General features: G+C 47.3%; 1 pseudogene; it reads right to left on the reverse strand.

Annotated features, from left to right (window-relative positions):
• Window positions 1-6044: 6044 nt before the first annotated feature.
• Window positions 6045-8404, reverse strand: LOC100414450 (protein arginine N-methyltransferase 6-like; annotated as a pseudogene).
• Between the last annotated feature and the right edge of the window lie 11720 nt (window positions 8405-20124).

Here is a 20124-nt window from a genome sequence, read left to right on the forward strand (position 1 = left end):
AAATTGTAAATGTTGCTTATTAAATATTTTGTAAACTCTTCTTTCTAAATACAGGTTCCTAGTGAACATTACTGCTCTCTCAAGGATCTGTTCAACGTTATGATAATTAATTTACCTAGAACTCCAGTAAGACCACTTGGCAACCATATTCTAGGTCTACAAACCAAGTGACTGCTTAGTAACTCCTTAACAATTTAGGGACTCTATAATCAGTTCTTTCCTGACAGACATTTTCCCAGAAACAAGTGCTTACATTTTCTCTCTCTCTCTCTCTCTCTCTCTCTCTCTCTCTCTCTCTCTCTCTCTCTCAATCTCTCAAGAAACACCATTGCAAACAATCATTATAAAATGGAAATTAAAGATGTAGGCATCTAACACACAGGATATATTTAATAAATTGTGATACATTTATTGAACTGAATATGGTTGAACTATTATAAATGACACTGTAGACATTTTTTATATTTGTTAAATTACAAAAGGCAGATATGGGGGAAGAAGAGGTGGAGACAATAAATGAACTCCTTTTACATCCTCTTATACAATTTCCTGCTGGAATGGTTTTGCCAGGGTAGATGAGGAAGATATTTTATTAACAGCACATGATGTGGGGAGGAGCAGAAATCAGAGCCAAGCAAGTGAGCGGAGCAACCCCAGGACACTGAGAAGAGATGCAGGTGAGTGGGCTCAGAGAGATTTCGGGCATGGGAGATGCTCTTCCAGGCAGCAGGTGGGACATAAGGTATCCTCCCATAGTCAAAACAGAATTTCCTTCAGGTAAAGGTGGAGTTTGCTGTTCTCTGGGTGCTCCCAAGTGCCCAGTTCCCATGTCCTTGAGAGGCAGAGGGAGAAACAAGAGATCTTCTAGGAAAGACTGCAAGAGGTTACATGGGAATAATGTGGACATTTGAGGAGAGATTCACAGAAGAAGAAAGCAGTAGATAAGAGTAGACTGAGGATTCCTCCTCTGGACCGCCCATCTTATCTCTTGATTTTACCCCTTGTCCCAAACTAATGAAAATGACCAATACTTGCCAATGTAGAATATGATGGTGGCAGAGGAGGATGATAAAAGTAATAATCATTCTTCCAAATGAATCCAGCTCCAGTTATTCTCTGAAAATCTGACTTTAGTAAAAAAAACTTATAGCTGTAAGCTTGTATCTCATTTGTATTTAGAAATCTAATATAGTAGGTGTTCACCACAAACCCTCAACCACCTCTGTAACAAACATATAAACATCTATATATAAATGGCAAAATATCATGCCAAGATAAAAAATTCTTTAAAAGTTAACTCCTTGATTGGTAGATGATTAACATGTTTCCTAAAAACCAATTTTTTGTATGAAATGTCATGGTCCACTGAGGCTCTTATTGCACCAGTAACATGTGTGACCAATAACCGGGACCCCTTTATTGACCCTCAGTATCCTTTTCAAAGTACACATGATTCTGTTTCTTCATTCATTGTGCTTGAAATGTTACTAGAGATTTAGCCCACTTATAATTGCATTAAAATATTTACACTGTTCTTATATAAACTTTGGCAGAAAAAATGTTGCACCAAGGAACATGAACATTGTGTGGAGTTGAGGTATTTAAAAACCAAAAGGTATTCTCTCAAGAAAATGTTAGTCAGATATGCTGCCTATAGAATGTGCATTAATGTCTTAGGTGCTACTTGGAATTTATCATAGGGATGAGAAAGTTTTCCAGTTGTATAATGCTTTTGGTGCATTCCTTCTTCAATTCCATCATTTTAAAGATTTTCAAAAGCTTATCATCTCTTCGCTGCCAATTTCCCACAGATCTTTCTTCAGACAATTAAATCCATACAAATCATCTTTTTCTAAAAGTCCTAGTCTACCTTAAGTGTAAAGAGCCCTCTTGTTTTATGGAGAGAGTAAGTAATGTTCAGAGAAGAGAGACAATTATCTATGTGTCTCTCATGTTTCTTCATGTCTTGCAAGCAGAGGCACTTACTGCCATTTGTTTTTAGACTATCTTTCAAGAATGTTCGTGTAGTAAAAAATCTTTAAAAATAGGGACAGCATCTTCCTCCGGAGCAAAGAGTAGGTTTGCTTATAGTTTTGAAAGTTTCCATTCATAGTGAAAACAGACATATTTACTCCCAGGTATAATAAAGTAGTCCCCCTCTGAAGCAAAGGGTAGGCTTGGCTTTTGCCCATTATAAGTGATTCAGATTTCCTAAGCTCTTATAATGTAATTGCAGGGGACATTTCACCCCTGTAACATAACCCAGTTAATGTGAAGGCATCTGTCTGCCCATCGATGTCACCTCTATGAAACTTGGAGTAAGGGAACCTAGAGCGGGTGTGTTTCTGCTTGTGCTGCTTATGGTACCATGAGTAATACAAAGTCCTTTGTCTTTTGCCAGTATCAGTCAAACTGTGGAAGTTTACCTTACCTTGCAAGTAGGGTAAAATCTCAGAGCCTTTATAATTCTTGACATGAAATTAAATTATTTTCATTTGCAGCACATTGGAAGAAAAGAATATTAACTGAAAAGAATTGAGGGGCAACTCTTTATTTCTATTGCTGTTTCCATTTCATTTTCCTTCTAGAAAAATAATGCAGATTTTTTTGTGGGTTTTTCTTGCTGTTTTTGTTCATTTTAACCTACATCTGCCAGCCATGTTATCCTGGCCCGTTCTTCTGGTCACCCACCTGCTCCATGCTTAGCCATGTCTGACAATGGCTCTCCTTTCCTTTTCCTTCATAGCATCTGAAAGTGCTATGAACATCACCCTAACACTGTATCTAGTCCTGCATAGTACTAAGGATAGTCCCATTGTTCTTCCCTAAGAAAGAGCTCAGCTTTCTAAGAATGTCTTCCCAAAGGAAACCTTAATGTTAAACGAATGTCTTTCCAAACTACTTCCAAATATCAAATACCGTGAAGTTCACAAGGGTTACAGATTAGGGAATCTTGTCAGAAAATAAGTTACAGTTTAGGGCCAGTCTGGGGCTTCCAGACCTGGCCAGGATGTCCCCAGGCCACCTGTCCTTCTGCTTTGTCTCACTGTCCCTTGGCAGATGGCCTGATGCTTGGGGCTGGCCCAAGGACACCTCAGGAAGGTCTGGTTCCCACTCTACAATGGTCCGATTATCCAGAGGTTTTAGGGACGTCTATCTGCCTTCTGGAGATGGGCAGGGGCCTTAAGACTTTGGTTGAGAACAGGATGCTCTGTCGCTTACTGTCTGGGGGAGGGGTGGCCTCCAGGTGCAGGAAGTACGGCAGCACCTTGACCTGCCAGAAAGAGTGAAAAAGAGGAGAGAGGCTCAGAGGGTGCTCACAGCTGGTGATCGTTAGCCCCCAAGTCCACCTCAGGTGCTGGGTCCTCTGCTGCTGTCATGAAGCCTTTACAGTGAGACAGGAAGTGGGGGTGTGGATGCAGACAAGGCATGACTTGGGGGGTTATTTTAGAGGTGCACAGGGCCTTGCTCTGTCACCCAGGCTGGAGTACAGTGGCTCCATCATGGATCACTGCAGCCTCTAACTGCTAGGCTCAAGCCATCCTCCCCTGTCAGCCTCCCCAGTAGCTAGGACTACAGGTATGTGCCACAATGCCTGACTAATTTTTCCTTTTCTCTTTTCTAGAGATGGGGTTTGCTGCATTGTCCAGACGGGTCTCAGACACCTGGGTTCAGTTATCCTGCCGCGGTCTCTCAAAGTGCTGGGATTACAGGCATGAGCCTCCACACCCAAACACTTGGGGTGGTTTTAAGCCCCCAGTAAGGTGCACCAGCAGGACCAAGAGGTGGCCTGGGCCTCCCCAACACTCTCATCCATGCAGACCTAATTTGTTTATTATTATCTGAAATTCAAATTTATTTATGCATCCTGTGTTGATCTGGCAATTCTATACTATCTGTACCCTGTAATAGGCCCTCTCAGAGCACACGGATAGGAGATATGTGTATTAACCCATGTATATACACATATCTATTAAATTTTTATATATGTGTGGTTAAATATGAGTTCATACTTATTTCTCTAACTCAAATCCAGTATCACAGGGTTCCTTCTAGCCTTCTCCTTTTGCTTATCTATAACTTCTCTCGCCAGCAGTGAAAAACCTGACCCCCACCATCTGCTCTTCATTTACTTATTTGCCCCTTCTTACTCACGGTGCATGTAAAGCTATTTCAGAATTGGTCACAGCCTCCCCACACCCATCCCCGCCCCTAGCCCGATGAGAAACAAACTTACATGGTTGCAACACAGTGCTGAAGTCCAGGTCCTGTGGCCTTTAGCCTTGCAATTGGAAGTCAAAGCAGCACCTGCAAGGTTACTTTGGTTTGCTCCTTTTCCCAACCCCTCAGGGATGTTATGTGTACAGTGACGTTCATTCCTGAAAGTCTACATTCCCCTCCATCCTAGTTGATATTTTTTTTCATCTACGAAGTGTGAGAATGTCAATGTTTTATTTGGTACAAGGATAAGGAGGAAAACAGCAAAATAAATTTGATAATAAGATTTATACTTTATTACAAGTGATTTTCCTAAAACACAACTTTCACATTTGACTGCGTGAAACAGAGAGAGAGAAAAAAGGGAACTTTCACTAGTTTTAAGTAGGCCAACTCACATGATCCCTCCAAATGAGTTTAAATGAGAATGAGTACATTTTTTCTAGCTGGGAAAATGTTTTCCTTAATTGAGTTTAAATAATGTGCCCATAGTGATCAATAAGCCCTTGGGTTAGGCTCAGAAACCTCCTCTACCAGCCTGCCTCATAAGAATTAAAAAAATATTTATGGGACATACATGAAACATATATATATATATATATTTGGTTGTAATAGAGACAAGAATTTTTTAAAATCCACACTATTTCTCTTTCCTGTCTCTTTCTCCTAAACTAAACTTCTGGGTTTCTTAGGATGCTTTACAAAGACTACTTTACTTAACGGATTAATGTGTTCCTCAACTTTAGCATCCTATGCGTGTGTTAAACGAATGTTCATTGCAGCACTGTTTACAATAGCAAAGACCCGGAATCAACCCAAATGTCCATTGATAATAGACTGGATTGGAAAAATGTGGCACATATACACCATGGAATATTATGCAGCAATCAGAAATGATGAGTTTGTGTCGTTTGTAGGGACATGGATGAATCGGGAGAACATCATCCTCAGCAAACTGACACAAGAACAGAAAATGAAACACCGCATATTTTCACTCATAGGCGGGTGATGAATGATGAGAACACATGGACACAGGGAGGGGAGTACTAAACACTGGGGTCTATTGGGGGGAAAAGGGGAGGGCCAGTGGGAGGGGGAGGTGGGGAGGGATAGCCTGGGGAGAAATGCCAAATGTGGGTGAAGGGGAGAAAGGAAGCAAAACACACTGCCATGTGTGTACCTACGCAACTGTCTTGCATGTTCTGCTCATGTACCCCAAAACCTAAAATGCAATAAAAAATTAAAAAAAAAAAAGAGTAATGAGAACGGGGCTATTTAAACTGCTTCCTCACAGCCTTCCCCTTCATTACCAATAGTAAAGTTGACTTAGAAAACAATGAGGAAGAAGTACCATAGCCCACAGGCACCTAGGAATGGGGAATTAATTCAGACTGAGAAAATGTGGCTCTGGAGAGATACTAAAGTCCTATTGTAAATTTATAAAGTCTAAATGAAGCCTTTCTCTCCAGCTTCAGACTTAGCTAAGGTGTGAGATGTCAGGGATGTGCATGGACCCTTTAAAAAATGATATTTTCATCCGTTTTCTTTCCCCTTCCCTCCCCTGCAAGACAAAATATAAGGAAATACAAGTGCTTGGTACTACATGCTTTTGAGGCTTAAAAGCCCAGTAATAAGCACGCTGTATCCGTTGTTGAAGGGGATCACTTTTTAAATAAACATCACCAGAAGAATCTCTTCAAACGGAGAATGAAGTCACTCTCCCTCCCCAGAGGCTATGAGGGAAAAGGGAGATGGATATTTTGCCTACTTGCAGGTGGGCTCTCCCTTTCTCTGCCTTGGGAGGTAGCTGAGAGAAAAGGCAACGCTCAGTCCTCCATGGCAAAGTCTTTGGTCTTCTCCTCCTGGTCTCCCACTTTGTAGCACAGCAGCACGCATAGGCGACGGGGGTTGTCCCGGGAGGGCAGCAGCGCGATCTCTCCCGATACGTCCGTGTCTTGCTCCACTTGCACCGGCTCGTTCAGGTAGAGGAGCGCCTATTTTCAGTGCGTGACCGGGTGAAAAGGCGGGGTGGACAGCACCAGGGGTTTCTCTGACTCCCTCCAGGGAAGGTCACCTGGAACCAGGTGGCAAAGCCGTGCATGGGCGCCCAGCCATAGCAGCTGCAGCGGAAGCCTCCAGCTCCTGCTCCAGGCCAGCGTGGGAGAGCTCTAGCTGAGCAAAGCGCTGCGGCCGGGCCAGCACATCCTCGCCGGACTCCTCGTGGAGTCCCTGCACCGCGATCTCCGAGTGGCTTATGAGGCAGCACGGGGCGAAGCCCTCCAGGCAGCTCATGTCCACACCATAGTGCTCTTCACCTGGCTCCAGAAGCCCAGGCGCCATTCCAGCATCTGGTCGCTGATGGGGGCTATGAAGAGCTTGGCGGAGGCCGGCAGGAGAAGACCGCCTTCCTTCAGCCACTTGGTTCGCGGGTGGAGGACGGAGCTCAGCATGGACTCCTGCAGGAGTGCGTATCCCATCCACTCGCTCACGATGGCATCCACCTGCTCCGGCAACTCCACAGTCTCCACCGGTCCCGGCAGGATGTGCACCCGGTCCTCCAGCCCGTTGAACAGCACCAGCTCCCGAGCCTGTTGCCAGATGGCGCTGGCCTCTACCGCGTACACGCGCCGGGCGCCGGCCTGGCCCAGAAGATACTCAGAATGCTGGTGCCCGCTCCCACGTCCAGTACCGTCTTGCCTCGCAGTGCTGCCCAGTTCCGCAGGATGCCCAGGCGGTACGCATCGGTGCGGACACGGTCTGCGATCATCTCCTCGTGGACCGAAACGTCTGAGTAGCACTCGTAGTACAGCTGGTCCCACTCCCGCTTAGTCCTCCGGGGTCGCTCCAGGGCCGCCTCCCGCTCCGCGCCATCTTCCTCTTCAGTTCCCTCCCCTCCTTCGCCGCCACTCCCCGACTCAAGCTTGCTTTTCTTGGGCTGAGACATCTTGGCCCTAATTTTTTTTAATTGTATACATTAGAGTTCCCACTTTGTGATATACAGTTCTATGGATTTTAACAGATGCAGAGCCATTTATCCACAGCCCAGTACCATACAGAATTGTTCCTTACCCAACCCCCAACCCTGCCTTTTGGAGACAGGGTCTTTCTCTGCCACCCAGGTTGGAATGCGGTGGTGCGATCACAGCTCACTGCAGTCTCAAAAATTATTTTACCTCAACCTCCTGAGTAACTGGGACTACAGGCATGTGCACACATCCCCAGCTATTTTTTTTACTTTTTGTAAACATGGGATCTGTGTTTCCCAGGCTGGTCTTGAACTCCTGGCTCAAGCGATCCTCCCACCTCAGCCTCCCAAAGTGCTGGGATGATAGGTGGTGTGAGCCACCACACCCAGTCCAGAACGGTTCTGTTACCCTAAAAATTCCTTCCATGAATTATCTCAGCAGTTAATGTACAGTTAATCTACCCTCTTCCCTACCACCAGCAACCCTGGCATCTGTTTTCCATCCCATAGTGTAGCTGCTTCTAAAATGCCATATGAATGAATTTATACAATGTGTGCACCCTTTGGAGTCTGGCTCCTTTCACTTAGCAAAATTCATTTAAAATTCCTCCATATCATTGTGTGAATCAATAGTTTACTATCTTTTTACAGCAGAATAGTACTCCATGATATGAATGTACCATGGCCACGAACTGTGGCTCATGCCTGTAATTCTAACTCTTTGGAAGGCCAACGCAGGAGGAACGCTTAAGACCAGTCTGGGCAACATAATGAGATCCCCATCTCTACAAAAGAAAAAAAAATAGCTGGATGTGGTGGCACGTGGTTGTAGTAACAGCTACTCAGAAGGCTGAGGCAGGAGGACTGCTTGAGCCTAGGAGTTCAACACGGCAGTGAACTACAATCACGCCACTGCACTCCAGCTTGGATGACAGAGTGAGACCCTCTCTTAAAAATAAATAAATAAATGGCATTGCCCACTTTATGGGGACTAGATTGGAGGTTTCTGATGGAACAAAGACTAAAAAAGCATATGGGAGGATTTCAAGAGAAAGCAAACTGGGCTTGAAAAGCCATCAGGTGCAGTGGCTCATGCCTGTAATCCCGGCACTTGGGAGGCCAAGGCAGCTGGATTGCTTGAGCTCAGGAGTTTGAGACCAGCCTGGGCAATGTGGTGAAACCCTTGTCTTGATGAAAAATATAAAAATTTAGCTGGGCATAGTGGTGAGCACCCGTAGTCCCAGCTACTTGGGGAGGTGGGGCAGGAGGCTAGCTTGAGTCCAGGAGGTTGAGGCTACAGTGAGCTGAGATTGTACCTCTGCACTCCAGCCTGGGCCACAGAGTGAGGCCCTGACTGAAAAAAAAAAAAAAGAAAGAAAAAGAGAAGGGAGGTAGGAAGGAGGGAAGGAAGGAAGGAGGGAAGGAGGGAGGGAAGGCAGGAGGGAGGGAAGGAAGGAAGGAGGGAGAGAAGGAGGGAAGGAAGGGAGGGAGGGAGGAGGAAAGGAAGGAAGGAAGGAAGGAAGGAAGGAAGGAAGGAAGGAAGGGTGGGAAGAGGGAAGGAAGGAAGGAAGGTCCATCAGAGCCAACAAGCACTGATGTGAGAACAGAGCTGCACCTGCCTCATAGACAAGTCTTTGTTTTTAACTCCCAATCCCCCTCCTTGATGAGCTGAGATAGGAGGCCCAGCAAGGAGGAAAATAAAAAAGGATCCAACCACATCTGCCTCACCCACCTCAGCCCTCATGTACTAAAGCAGATAGCAGGAGAGAGGAGAAGATGTCAACTCTAATAATGTTTGACAGTTTGATTATCACACTGACATGTAAATTACCAAAGAGAGATCATTCCTATGACTGAAAGTAATTGGTGATCTATTACTTGAAAGTGAACATGAATATGAACAGGAAATCCCCCTATCCTCTACCCCAAACTTAGATTTTTCTTCAGGAGCCAGAATGAATCCACAGAGGAGGTTGCAAAGATTGCTTTCTGCTTGTACCACAGATCAGCTCACTATTACAGCATAACAAACTAATCCTTCATGGCTTAAAACAACCACCATCTATGTATTATTCCTTGCCAGTCCACAGTTCGCTTGGGTGGCTGGTTCTGCTGTTCTGGGCTGGACTCAACAAATCTCAGCTGGGCTCACTCATCCCTTCAAGGTTCCTGACAGGTGTGTAGGGGGTTGGCTAGTCTAGGATGGCCTCAGCTGTCCTCCATGTGGTTCCCAAATCCCTTCAACAGGACAGTTCATGCATGTTCTTATGGCAGAAGGGAGTCCAAGAGAACAGCTGTGGAAACACACAAGCATGTTTTCACACCTCCTTTTGCATCAAGTGTGTGTGTTTTTTTTCTTTTTTAACATCAAGGACACATTTATTCTAATGGAATAAAACAGACACACACAAAAGACCAAGTACATGTTTTTAAAAAATGACTATATGTTTTACCTGGCCCTATTTTTGCTATTTGGACCATACTTTTTTTTTTTTTTTTTTGAGATGGAGTTTTGCTGTTGTTACCCGGACTGGAGTGCAATGGCACGAACTCGGCTCACCGCAACCTCTGCCTCCCGGGTTCAAGCAATTCTCCTGCCTCAGCCTCCCGAGTAGCTGGGAATACAGGCGCGCACCACCATGACCAGCTAATTTTTGTATTTTTAGTAGAGACGGGGTTTCACCTTGTTGACCAGGAAGGTCTTCATCTCTTGACCTCGTGATCCACCCGCCTCAGCCTCCCAAAGCGCTGGGATTATAGGCGTGAGCCACCGCGCCCGGCCTCTCTCTCTCTTTTTGAGATGGAGCCTTGCTCTGTTGCCCAGGCTAGAGTGCAGTGGCATAATCTCAGCTCACTGCAACCTCCGCCTTCCAGGTTCAAGCGATACTCCTGCCTCAGCCTCCCAAGTAGCTGGGATTATAGGCACCTGCCACGGCACCTGGATAATCTTTGTATTTTTAGTAGAGACAGGGTTTCACCATCTTGGCCAGGCTGGTCTCGAACTCCTGACCTCAAGATCCACCTACCGTGGCCTCCCAATGTGCTGGAATTACAGGCGTGAGCCACCGCGCCTGGCCTCTCTGTCTTTTGAGACAGAGTCATGCTCTGTCATCCAGGCTGGAGTGCAGGGGCAGAATCCTGGCTCAGTGTAGCCTCGAACTCCCAGGTTCAGGTGATTCTCCTGCATCAGCCTCCTGAGTAGCTGGGATTACAGACACCTGCCAGCTAATTTTTTATCTTTAGAAGAGACAAGATTTAGCCATATTGGCCAGGCTGTCGCCAACTCCTGACCTCAGGTGATCTGCCTGCCTCGGCCTCCCAAAATGCTGGGATTACAGGTGTGAGCCACCATGCCCAGCCCTTTTTCTTTTGTGAGACAGTGCCTTGCTGGGTTGCCTAGGCTAGAGTGCAGTGCCACCATCATAGCTCACTACATCCTCAAATTCCTGCACTCAAATGAGTCTCCCACCTCAGCCTCCTGAGCAGCTGGGACTACAGGCACACACTACTACCTCAGTTAATTTTTTTTTTTTGTAGTAATTGGAGAGGAGGGGTCTCACTGTGTTACCCAAGCTGTTCTCAAACTCCTGGACTCAAGCAGTTCTCTTGCCTTGGCTTCCCAAAGTCCTGGGATTATAAGGCTGAGCTACTGTACCCAGCCTGATTCACTTTTTAATTCACAAAAACCAACGACGTATCTCCATTCTCTGTTTTCTAAATGTGTCACTTTTTTTCCTCATTATTCTTTCACTTTACGGTTTTCTTTTCTTTTTCTTTTTCTTTTTCTTTTTTTTTTTTTGAGACAGTCTCCCTCTTGTTGCCCAAGCTGGAGTGCAATGGCGTGATCTCAGCTCACTGCAACCTCCGCCTCCCAGGTTCAAGGGATTTTCCTGCCTCAGCCTCCCAAGTAGCTGGGATTACAGGTGCACGCCATCATGCCCAACTAATTTTGTATTTTAGGTAGAGACAGGGTTTCTCCATGTTGGCCAGGCTGGTCTCGAACTCCTGACCTCAGGTGATCCACCTGCCTCAGCCTCCCAAAGTGCTGGGATTACAGGCGTGAGACACCACGGACTCACTTTACGGTTTTTTTTCTTCATTGAAACAATTTTTTAATTGTTGTAGCATTAACATAACATGAAACTATCATCTAAATGATTTGGGGTTTTTTTGAAACAGAGTATCACTCTGTTGTCCAGGCTGGAGTGCAATGGCATGATCTTGGCTCACTGCAATCTCCGCAGGGTTCAATCGATTATCCTGCCTCAGTCTCCCAAGTAGCTGGGATTACAGGTGCCCCCCTCCCACCCCCCAACCACCACCACACCCAGCTAATTTTTGTGTTTTTAGCAGAGATGCGGTTTCACCATTTTAGCCAGGCTGGTATTGAACTCCTGACTTTAGGTGATCCGCTCACCTTGGCCTCCCAAAGTGCTGGGATTACAGGCTTGAGCCACTATGTCTGGCCCATATAAATGATTTTTAAGTGTACAATTTAGTGGCGTTAAGTACTTCCCACTGTGGCACAGCCATCACCACTATATGTCTGCAGAACTCTTCATTTTGGAAAACAGAAACTCTGTATCCATTAGACACTAACGAGAGTCTCATATGTCTGCCTGTGAGCAGAGACTGTGCCACTGTACTCCAGCCTAGGCCACAGAGTGAGAATTAAAAAATTTAAAAAAGATATGTCTGCTTGATTATAACAATCAAGGGACAAAGTTTCCTTCACCCGTATTCCTATATTTTGGGATTTATTAAGCATGTTCTTATTGTGTTGGGTACTCATTTAACTGTTCATTTAGCTTTCTCAAACTGTAAAGATTATTGAACTCTTTTAATCCATTATATTAAATGAACCAGTAGAGTATGATATTTAATATCTGGTAATTAACTTATTCCCTGCCTTGTTTTGGTTTTGTTGATCTATTCATTCATTCCAGTTGTTTACTGAGTGTCTATGCTGTACCAGGCACTATTCTAGGTATTAGGTGAGCCAAGATTGTGTCATTGCTCTCCAGCCTGGGTGACAGAGTGAGACCCTGTCTCAAAAAAAAAAAAAAAAAAAATGAGGCCGGGCGCAGTGGCTCATGCCTATAATCCCAGCACTTTGGGAGGCCGAGACCATCCTGGTCAACAAGGTGAAACCCGGTCTCTACTAAAAATACAAAAATCATCTGGGCATGGTGGTGCGTGCCTGTAGTCCCAGCTACTCGGGAGACTGAGGCAGGAGAATTGCTTGAACCCAGAAGGCGGAGGTTGCAGTGAGCCGAGATCGTGCCATTGCACTCCAGCCTGGATAACAAAAATGAAACTCCATCTCAAAAAACAAAAAAAAAGATAGACTGGACAAAGAAAATGTGGCACATATACACTATGGAATATTATGTAGCCATAAAAAAGGATGAGTTCATGTCCTTTGTAGAGACATGGATCAATTTGGAAACTATTATTCTTAGCAAACTGATGCAAGAACAGAAAACCAAACACTGCATGTTCTCACTCATAGGTGGGTGTTGAACAATGAGAACACATGGGCACAGGGAGGGGAACATCACACACTGGGGTCTGTTGGGGGATGGGGAGCTAGGGGAGGGATAGCAGGGGGTGGGGAGGTTGGGGAGGGAAAGCATTGGGAGAAATGCCTGATGTAGATGAAGCGGGGATGGAGGCAGCAAACCACAATGGCATGTGTGTACCTATGCAACAATCCTGCAAGATCTGTACATGTACCCCAGAACTTAAAGTACAGTAAAAAAATAATTAGCTGGGCTTGGTGGCATGTGCCTGTAGTCCCAGCTACTCCAGAGGCTGATGCAGGAGAATTGCTTGAACCCAGGAGGTGGAGGTTGCGGTCAGCCAAGATTGCACCATTGCACTCCAGCCTTGGGGACAGAGCAAGACTTAAATAAATACAAATACAAAAAAGTTACCCATGTGTGCTGGCTGTGCCTGTAGTCCCAGCTTCTCTGGGGGCTGAAGTGGGAGGATCATTTGGGCCCTGGAGGCGGTTTGCAGTGAGTTCTGTTCATACCACTGCACTCCAGCTTGGGTGACAGAGGGAAAACCCATTAAAAAAAATGCTACATGCAGCACCCTGGACAGAGAAGTGTTTGAGCCCCATGGTCCAGATAGGATTGTGGGATTTGGGGACCCTGTGACTGAGTGGCATCTCGAATGACAGGTTCCAAAACCATGCCTTGGGTCTATAAAGATTTTTATTGATTCTCTTCATACAAGTCAACTCTGTTTATCCTAATTATTTTCTAAGAGACAGCGTCTTGCTCTGTTGCTCAGGCTGAAGTGCAGTGGCATGATCACAGTTCACTATAGCCTCCACCTCCTGGCCTCAAGTGATCCTCCAACCTCAGCCTCCTCAGTAGCTAGGACTATAGGTGTGCTACTATGCCTGGCTAATTAAATTTTTTTTTGATAGAGACAAAGTTTTATCAAGTTGCTCCTGGTGATCTTGAATTCCTGGGCTCGAGTGATCCTCCAGTCTCAGCCTCCCAAAGTGCCAAGATTATGGGTGTGAGCTACGGCACCTGGCTCTGGCTAATTAAAAAAATGTTTTTTGTTTGTAGATATGAGGGTCTTGCTATGTTGCCCCATGGTGGTCTCAAGCTCTTGGCCTCAAGAAGTCTTACAGCTAGGCCTCCAAGCCCAATCCAGTTTATCTTTATGACATCCCATGAGATAAATATTAAGTCTATGAGGTGGAGGTGAACAGATCACACGGTCAGGAGAACACATCACCCTGGCCAACATGATGAAACCCTGTCTCTACCAAAAAATACAAAAATAGCTGGGCGTGGTGGTGCTTGCCTATAATTCCAACAACTCAGGAGGCTGAGGCAGGAGAATCATGTGAACCAGAGAGGTGGAGGTTGCAATGAGCTGAGATCATGCCGCTGCACTCCAGCCTGGCGACAGAGCTAGAATCTGCGTCAAAAAAAAAAAAAAAAAGGCCGGGTGCGGTGGCTCACATCTATAATCCCAGCACGTTGGGAGGCCGAGGCAGGTGGATCATGAGGTCAAGAGATCGAGAGCATCTTGGTCAACAAGTGAAACCCCATCTCTACTAAAAATACAAAAATTAGCTGGGCATGGTGGTGCACACCTGTAGTCCCAGCTACTCAGGAGACTGAGGCAGGAGAATTGCTTGAACCCAGGAGGCGGAGGTTGAGGTGAGCTGAGATAGTGCCATTGCACTCTAATCTGGGTAACAACAGCAAAACTCCGTCTCAAAAAAAAAAAAAAAAGAAAAGAAAAAATAGGTCTATTTTGCAGATAGAGAAACTCAGGCTCTAAAAGGATCCTATGGTGCTGGGGACCCCATGCAAAACCCCCAACTCACTGGAGGTTGTCCTAGGCAGGGTACTTTCTATTGTCCAGAGTGACCTGAAATGCAAGTGGACGTCAGGGCGGCTCCTTACACAGTTTCTGACTCAGGGCTGGCCTGAGCCCCTGCACTCAAAACGAAGAGGGGGGTGTTTTCCAGGTCAGCTCTTCTCAAGGGAAGGCTGGTGTCTGATTGTCCACTGACACACAAGAGCATTCAGATGCATGTCCCCTTGGCCCTGGCAGGCTTTGCACATGTGACAAGGTTTCAGTTCTGTGGGACTGGAGTTGCAGTTAGACAGTCAGTCGTGGCTTTACCACCAGCCCACTGTGTGACTCAGAGGTAAACTTCCAGAGCCGTAGGTTTCTCATTTATAAAACCGGATGGCAATGGGAGTGGTGGCTCACACCTGTAATCCCAGCACTCTGGGAAGCCGACGTGGGTGGATCACTTGAGGTCAGGAGTTCGAGACCAGCCTGGCCAACATGGTCAAAACCCATCTCTACTAAAAATACAAAAATTAACCAGGTGTGGTGGTGTGTGTCTGTAATCCCAGCTACTTGGGAGGCTGAGGCAGGAGAATGGCTTGAACCCAGGAGGCAGAGGTTGCAGTGAGCCCAGATCGTGCCACTGCACTCCAGCCCGGGTGACAAAGCAAGACTCCATCTCAAAAATAAATAAATAAAGCCAGATGGCATGTGGCACTGCACCTTAGGTCCATGGGTTGCAGGGAGGGTCCAGTGAGATTAGAACCATACGTCAACTTGGCCAATATGTCAAGAAGGCTGCCCTGTACAATTCACCATGAGGTCATGGAGAATTCCAGGCCCTCTGCTGAAAACTGGCCAGTTACTGATTTTATTTTTTTTATAAAGAAAATGTTGTTTATTTATTTACTATTTATTTTTGAGCAGGGTCTCTGTGTCACCCAGGCTGGAGTGCAGTGGCACAATCTCAGCTCACTGCAACTTCTGCCTCCCTGTTTCCAGCAATCCTCCTGCCTCAGCCTTTCAAGTAGCTGGGATCATGAGTGTGTGCCACCACGCCCAGCTACTTTTTTTTAGTAGAGATGGTGTTTCACTGTTTTGGCCAAGCTGGTCTCAAACTCCTGACCTCAAGGGATCTGCCCACCTCAGCCTTCCTGAGTTCTGGGATTACAGACATGAGCCAGCTTGCCTGGCCCAGTTACTGATTTTATTTATAGCTTGTTTATTTCAGGTGAGGGTGTAAGGTGTTTGCCAGAAAAGCTGAGGAATTACAACATCAAAATCAATTAATTCCCATTTATTACTCAACAAATGTATATTAGAATGGCCATTAGGCAGCAGGTACTGAGGATACAGGAAACAGGTCTGGTTAGTGTAGGATCTGCCACAAGGCCTAACATGAAAAGCAAGAACCAAGCTGAGTGCAGTGGCTCATGCCTGTAATTCCAGCACTCTGGGAGGATCAACTTAAGTCTAGGAGGTCGAGGCTGCAGTGAGCTATGATTGCACTACTGCACTTCAGCCTGGGTGGTATAGGGAGAACCTGTCTCAAAAACAAAACAAAACAAAATTCCTGTCAAGAATCTGATGAACAGTTATTTAAATATCTTTGAGCAAACAATAAAAAAGGGCTGGGTGCGGTGGTTCACACCTGTAATTCCAACACTTTGACAGGCTGAGGCAGGTGGGTCATTTGAGGTCCGGAGTTCGAGACCAGCCTGGGCAACATGCAAAAAATACAAAATTTTTGTATTTTATTAAAAATACAAAAATTAGCTGGATGTGGTGATGCATACCTATAGTCCTAGCTACTCAGAAGGCTGAGGTGGGAGGATCACTTGAACCCTGGAGGTGGAGGCTGCAGTGATCTGAGATTGCACCACTGTACTCCAGCCTGGGCAACTGGAGTGAGATCCTATCTCAAAAAATAATAATAATAAATTAAAATAAAAAAATTAAAAAGGCAGAATCGTTCAGCTTCATGACTCAGTTTATCAGGAGAAAGACTTTTTTTGCATGGTTTCAAGAGGATTTCCTCATGGAAGAAGCATTTCAATAAGGGGGCTGTCAGACAGCAGAACAAATGATCTTATTTTTTAATTTTAATTTTAATTTTTTTTTTTTGGAGATGGACAGAGTCTCACTCAGTTGCCTCCAGTTCACGAGATTCTCCTCCCTCAGCCTCCCCAGTAGCTGGGATTACAGGCACCTGACATCATGCCTGGTTAATTTTTGTATTTTTGTAGAGACGGAGTTTCACCATGTTGGTCAGGAACTCCTGACCTCATGAAATCTGCCCTCCGCGGCCTTCCGAAGTGCTGGGATTACAGGCGTGAGTCACCGCGCCTGGCCAGAACAATGATTTTAACAGCATTTTTTGGTTTCTTCTTCCAACATTTTATGAACATTTTCAAACATACAGAACAGTTGGAAAAATGTGAACACACATATTTCCAGAGCCCCCTAGAGCCTACAATTAACATTTTATTATGCTAATTGCAGTTTGTTTTATTATTTTTGAGATGGAGTCTTGTTGCTCTGTCACCTAGGCACAGTGGCATGATCTGGGCTCACTGCAACCTCCACCTCCGGGGTTCAAGCTATTCTCCTGCCTCAGCCTTCCAAGTAGCTGGGACTATAGGCGCCTGCCACCAGGCCCGGCTAATTTTTTTGTATTTTTACTAGAGATGTGGGTTCACCATGTTGGCCAGGGTGGCCTCGAACTCCTGACCTCGGGTGATCCACCCGCCTCGGCCTCCCAAAGTGCTGGGATTACAAGCATGAGCCACTGTGCCCGGTTTATTATTATTATTATTATTTTAAACAGGGAAATTTATCCTAGGGCTGTTTTATGGATGACTCTTCCTGAGGGTATCAAAGCCGCATTTTCCCCAGGACCGAATGGGACGAAGGCATAGCCGGGAAGAGAGGAACTTAGCCTGGGAATCTGACTGCGTAGCTGGTGGGAGAACTAAAACGGGAAAAGCAAAAACAAAACTCTTGAGAAACAGGTCCCGGGGACTCCTTGGCGCTCGCTCTCTTTGTGTGGTCCCGGCCAGTTCACCGGAGAACCGGAGTCTCGTGGCCGCTTTTGGTTGAAGGTCATCTTTCTCCGGCTCCCTTCTGCAGAGGGTAGGGAAAGGCAGCGATGGCGACCTTGGCGCCCGCCCTGCGCCCAGGGACACGGACGGGAATCCCTGGGCGCAGGGCGGGCGGGGACTGCCAGGAGGGTCCTGCGTTCTGCAGCTTGGCAAACACCTCCACCGGGTTCGGCAGCCCGGGGCCGCGGCGGGGGGTGCGTCCTGCGGCAGCTGCAGGGCCCTGTCCCACCCGCAGTCCCCGCGACTCCGGCTGCTGTCCCGGACGGAATGGACTCTGGGAGGGCCCAGCCTCCGCTCTCCGCCCCTGGCCCGGCGGGACCCCGCTCGACGCGCCCTCGGCAGAAAGCCCTCCTCCCCGGTCAAGGTAGAGGAAGTTGGGCTCCCGCCTGGCTGGGAGGCGGGAGGGAGGGAGCTCCTGTTGTTTTCCGCCGGCGGGAGTGGGCAGGCGGGTACAGGGGGCGGGGTGCGTCCTCCCTCCCCAGTTAGGGCGCTCGGGAGCGGGGACCCGCGCCGGCAGCCGAGCGCCGCTCCCGGCCGCGGACACCCGGCTCCGCCGAGCATCCTTCCTGGAGGCCAACAAAGTGGGGCCACTCTGCCGCTCCGAGGACCTGGGAGGAGCCCGCAGTCCTCCGGGCGTCGGGGCCCTGGGGCACACATATCCAGCCCAGCCCGATCCTGCGTTTCCTGAGCCCGGATCTGGGGCGAGATGGCCGCAGGCGGCCGTGCGCCCGAGCCCCGCGTCCTCGTCTGCCTCGGGGCGCTCCTGGCCGGCTGGGTCGCCGTAGGTAAGGGGCCGCGATCTGGAGGGAAAAGTTGAGTTTTCCCAGTCAGCGGTGGGGAGGGGACAGAGAGGGACCGAATTCCCTCGGACTCCGTCCGGATCCGTGGTGGTCGCAGCCCCGAAGCCACCCCAGGATGGTCTTGGTTTCCTGCGCGCAGCTCCGCCGTCTTTGCAGGAAGGAATTTTCCCGGGCACCCGGTGCGGGTCGAGATACCTCCAGCCTCCTGGGGCGGGCAGCCGGCGAGGCTGCGGAGGACCCGAGCCGAGGTGCAGGGGAAAATAAAGAGGCACGTGTGCCGGGAAATTGATTTTTTTTTAAAGCGTCGGATGTAAATTCGCGTTCTGGTTTTGTTAATAACTGATAAGCTGGTGCTCAAACTCGAGGCTCCCACTTTATTCTCCCTCTGCTCAAGGTTGAACTCGCCTTACACCTGTAACCGGTGGACTTCCCTACACACCTTTGCAAGCCTTCCTGCGCCGACCACCGCCTTTACTTTTGGAAAAGCTTTTTATTTTGAAATACTTGGCTGACTTACAAAAGACTTCCCCTCACACTTGACATGATTGAGAAAAAGTCTGAAATGCTTCGTCTGTAGTCTGCTTTGCTACGAAAAAAGAATTCGGGGGTGCTTACAAGAATATGTAGAATGTAAAAAGACTGAAAAAATATACATGTTTGAATTTATTGCACCAGCGAATGCATGCTTACTGTGTGCTGGGAGTGTGACAAGCTGGGAGGAGGCTGGGATGCAAGGAGAGGAGGTGGAGCCAGGAGGCGGTGAAGTGTGCCAGGATGCAGGCTGAGCGCTACGCTACTTTTTGTGTTCCCGGGTCGGCTTCACCCAACTGGTCTCTTGCAGATTTCTGCAGATGGGTTGTAAGTTACGCTGGAGCTTCCTAGCAGCAAGTGCCAAAAGTTCCTAATTGTTAGACTCATACAATTTTATTTTGCTTTTTTTTAAACCAACTATTTAAAAACAATAACATTTCTTATAACCTAGATTTCCAGTTTATCTGGAAAAATCCGAAGATCTGGCAACACGGGGCCTGCTTTCCCAATTGGATCTGGACAGTGGTCATCCTCTTATCTAGGGCATGTGACACCAAATTTGTTCCACGTTTTCCTATTGTAATATTTGCCCCGCCTTCTTTAGTCATGGGCGTTACCTGCTGACCCTCCAGGCATCTGACTGAGTAATCACTGTGCTGGGAGAGGGTGGGTGCGCGGGGAGGGGGGGCTGGGGGGCGGGGAGAAGTACAGTTCCCAGTTGGCCATCTCTGGATGTTAAAGGTGATGGTCAAGTATTCCCACCGCCCCAGCCGTCTGCAGTGTCTCCTGCTCGGTGAACCCCAGTGGGAAGTCAAAAGAACCCTGGGATGAAGTCATGCTGCTGGAATGACCTTGCTTTCGGGCTGACCGCCTCCTGCCCCATGGGGATCCTATCTCCACTGCCATGCCCAGCTATTTTTTTCTAACCAGGCTCTTGCTCTGTTGCCCAGGCTGAAGTGCAGTGGCACGATCACTGCAGCGATCCTTCCACCTAGGCCTGCAAGTGCTGGGACTACAGGCGCGTGCCAGCACGCCTAGTTAATTTCTAATTTTTTGTTTGTTTGTTTTCTGAGACAGAGTCTTGCTCTTGTTGCCCAGTCTGGAGTGCAATGGTGCTATCTTGGCCCACCTCCGCCTCCTGGGTTCAAGTGATTCTCCTGCCTCAGCCTCCTGAGTA

Source organism: Callithrix jacchus, chromosome 14 (genome assembly GCF_049354715.1).
Source record: "Callithrix jacchus isolate 240 chromosome 14, calJac240_pri, whole genome shotgun sequence".
NCBI classification, from domain to species: Eukaryota; Metazoa; Chordata; class Mammalia; order Primates; family Cebidae; genus Callithrix; species Callithrix jacchus.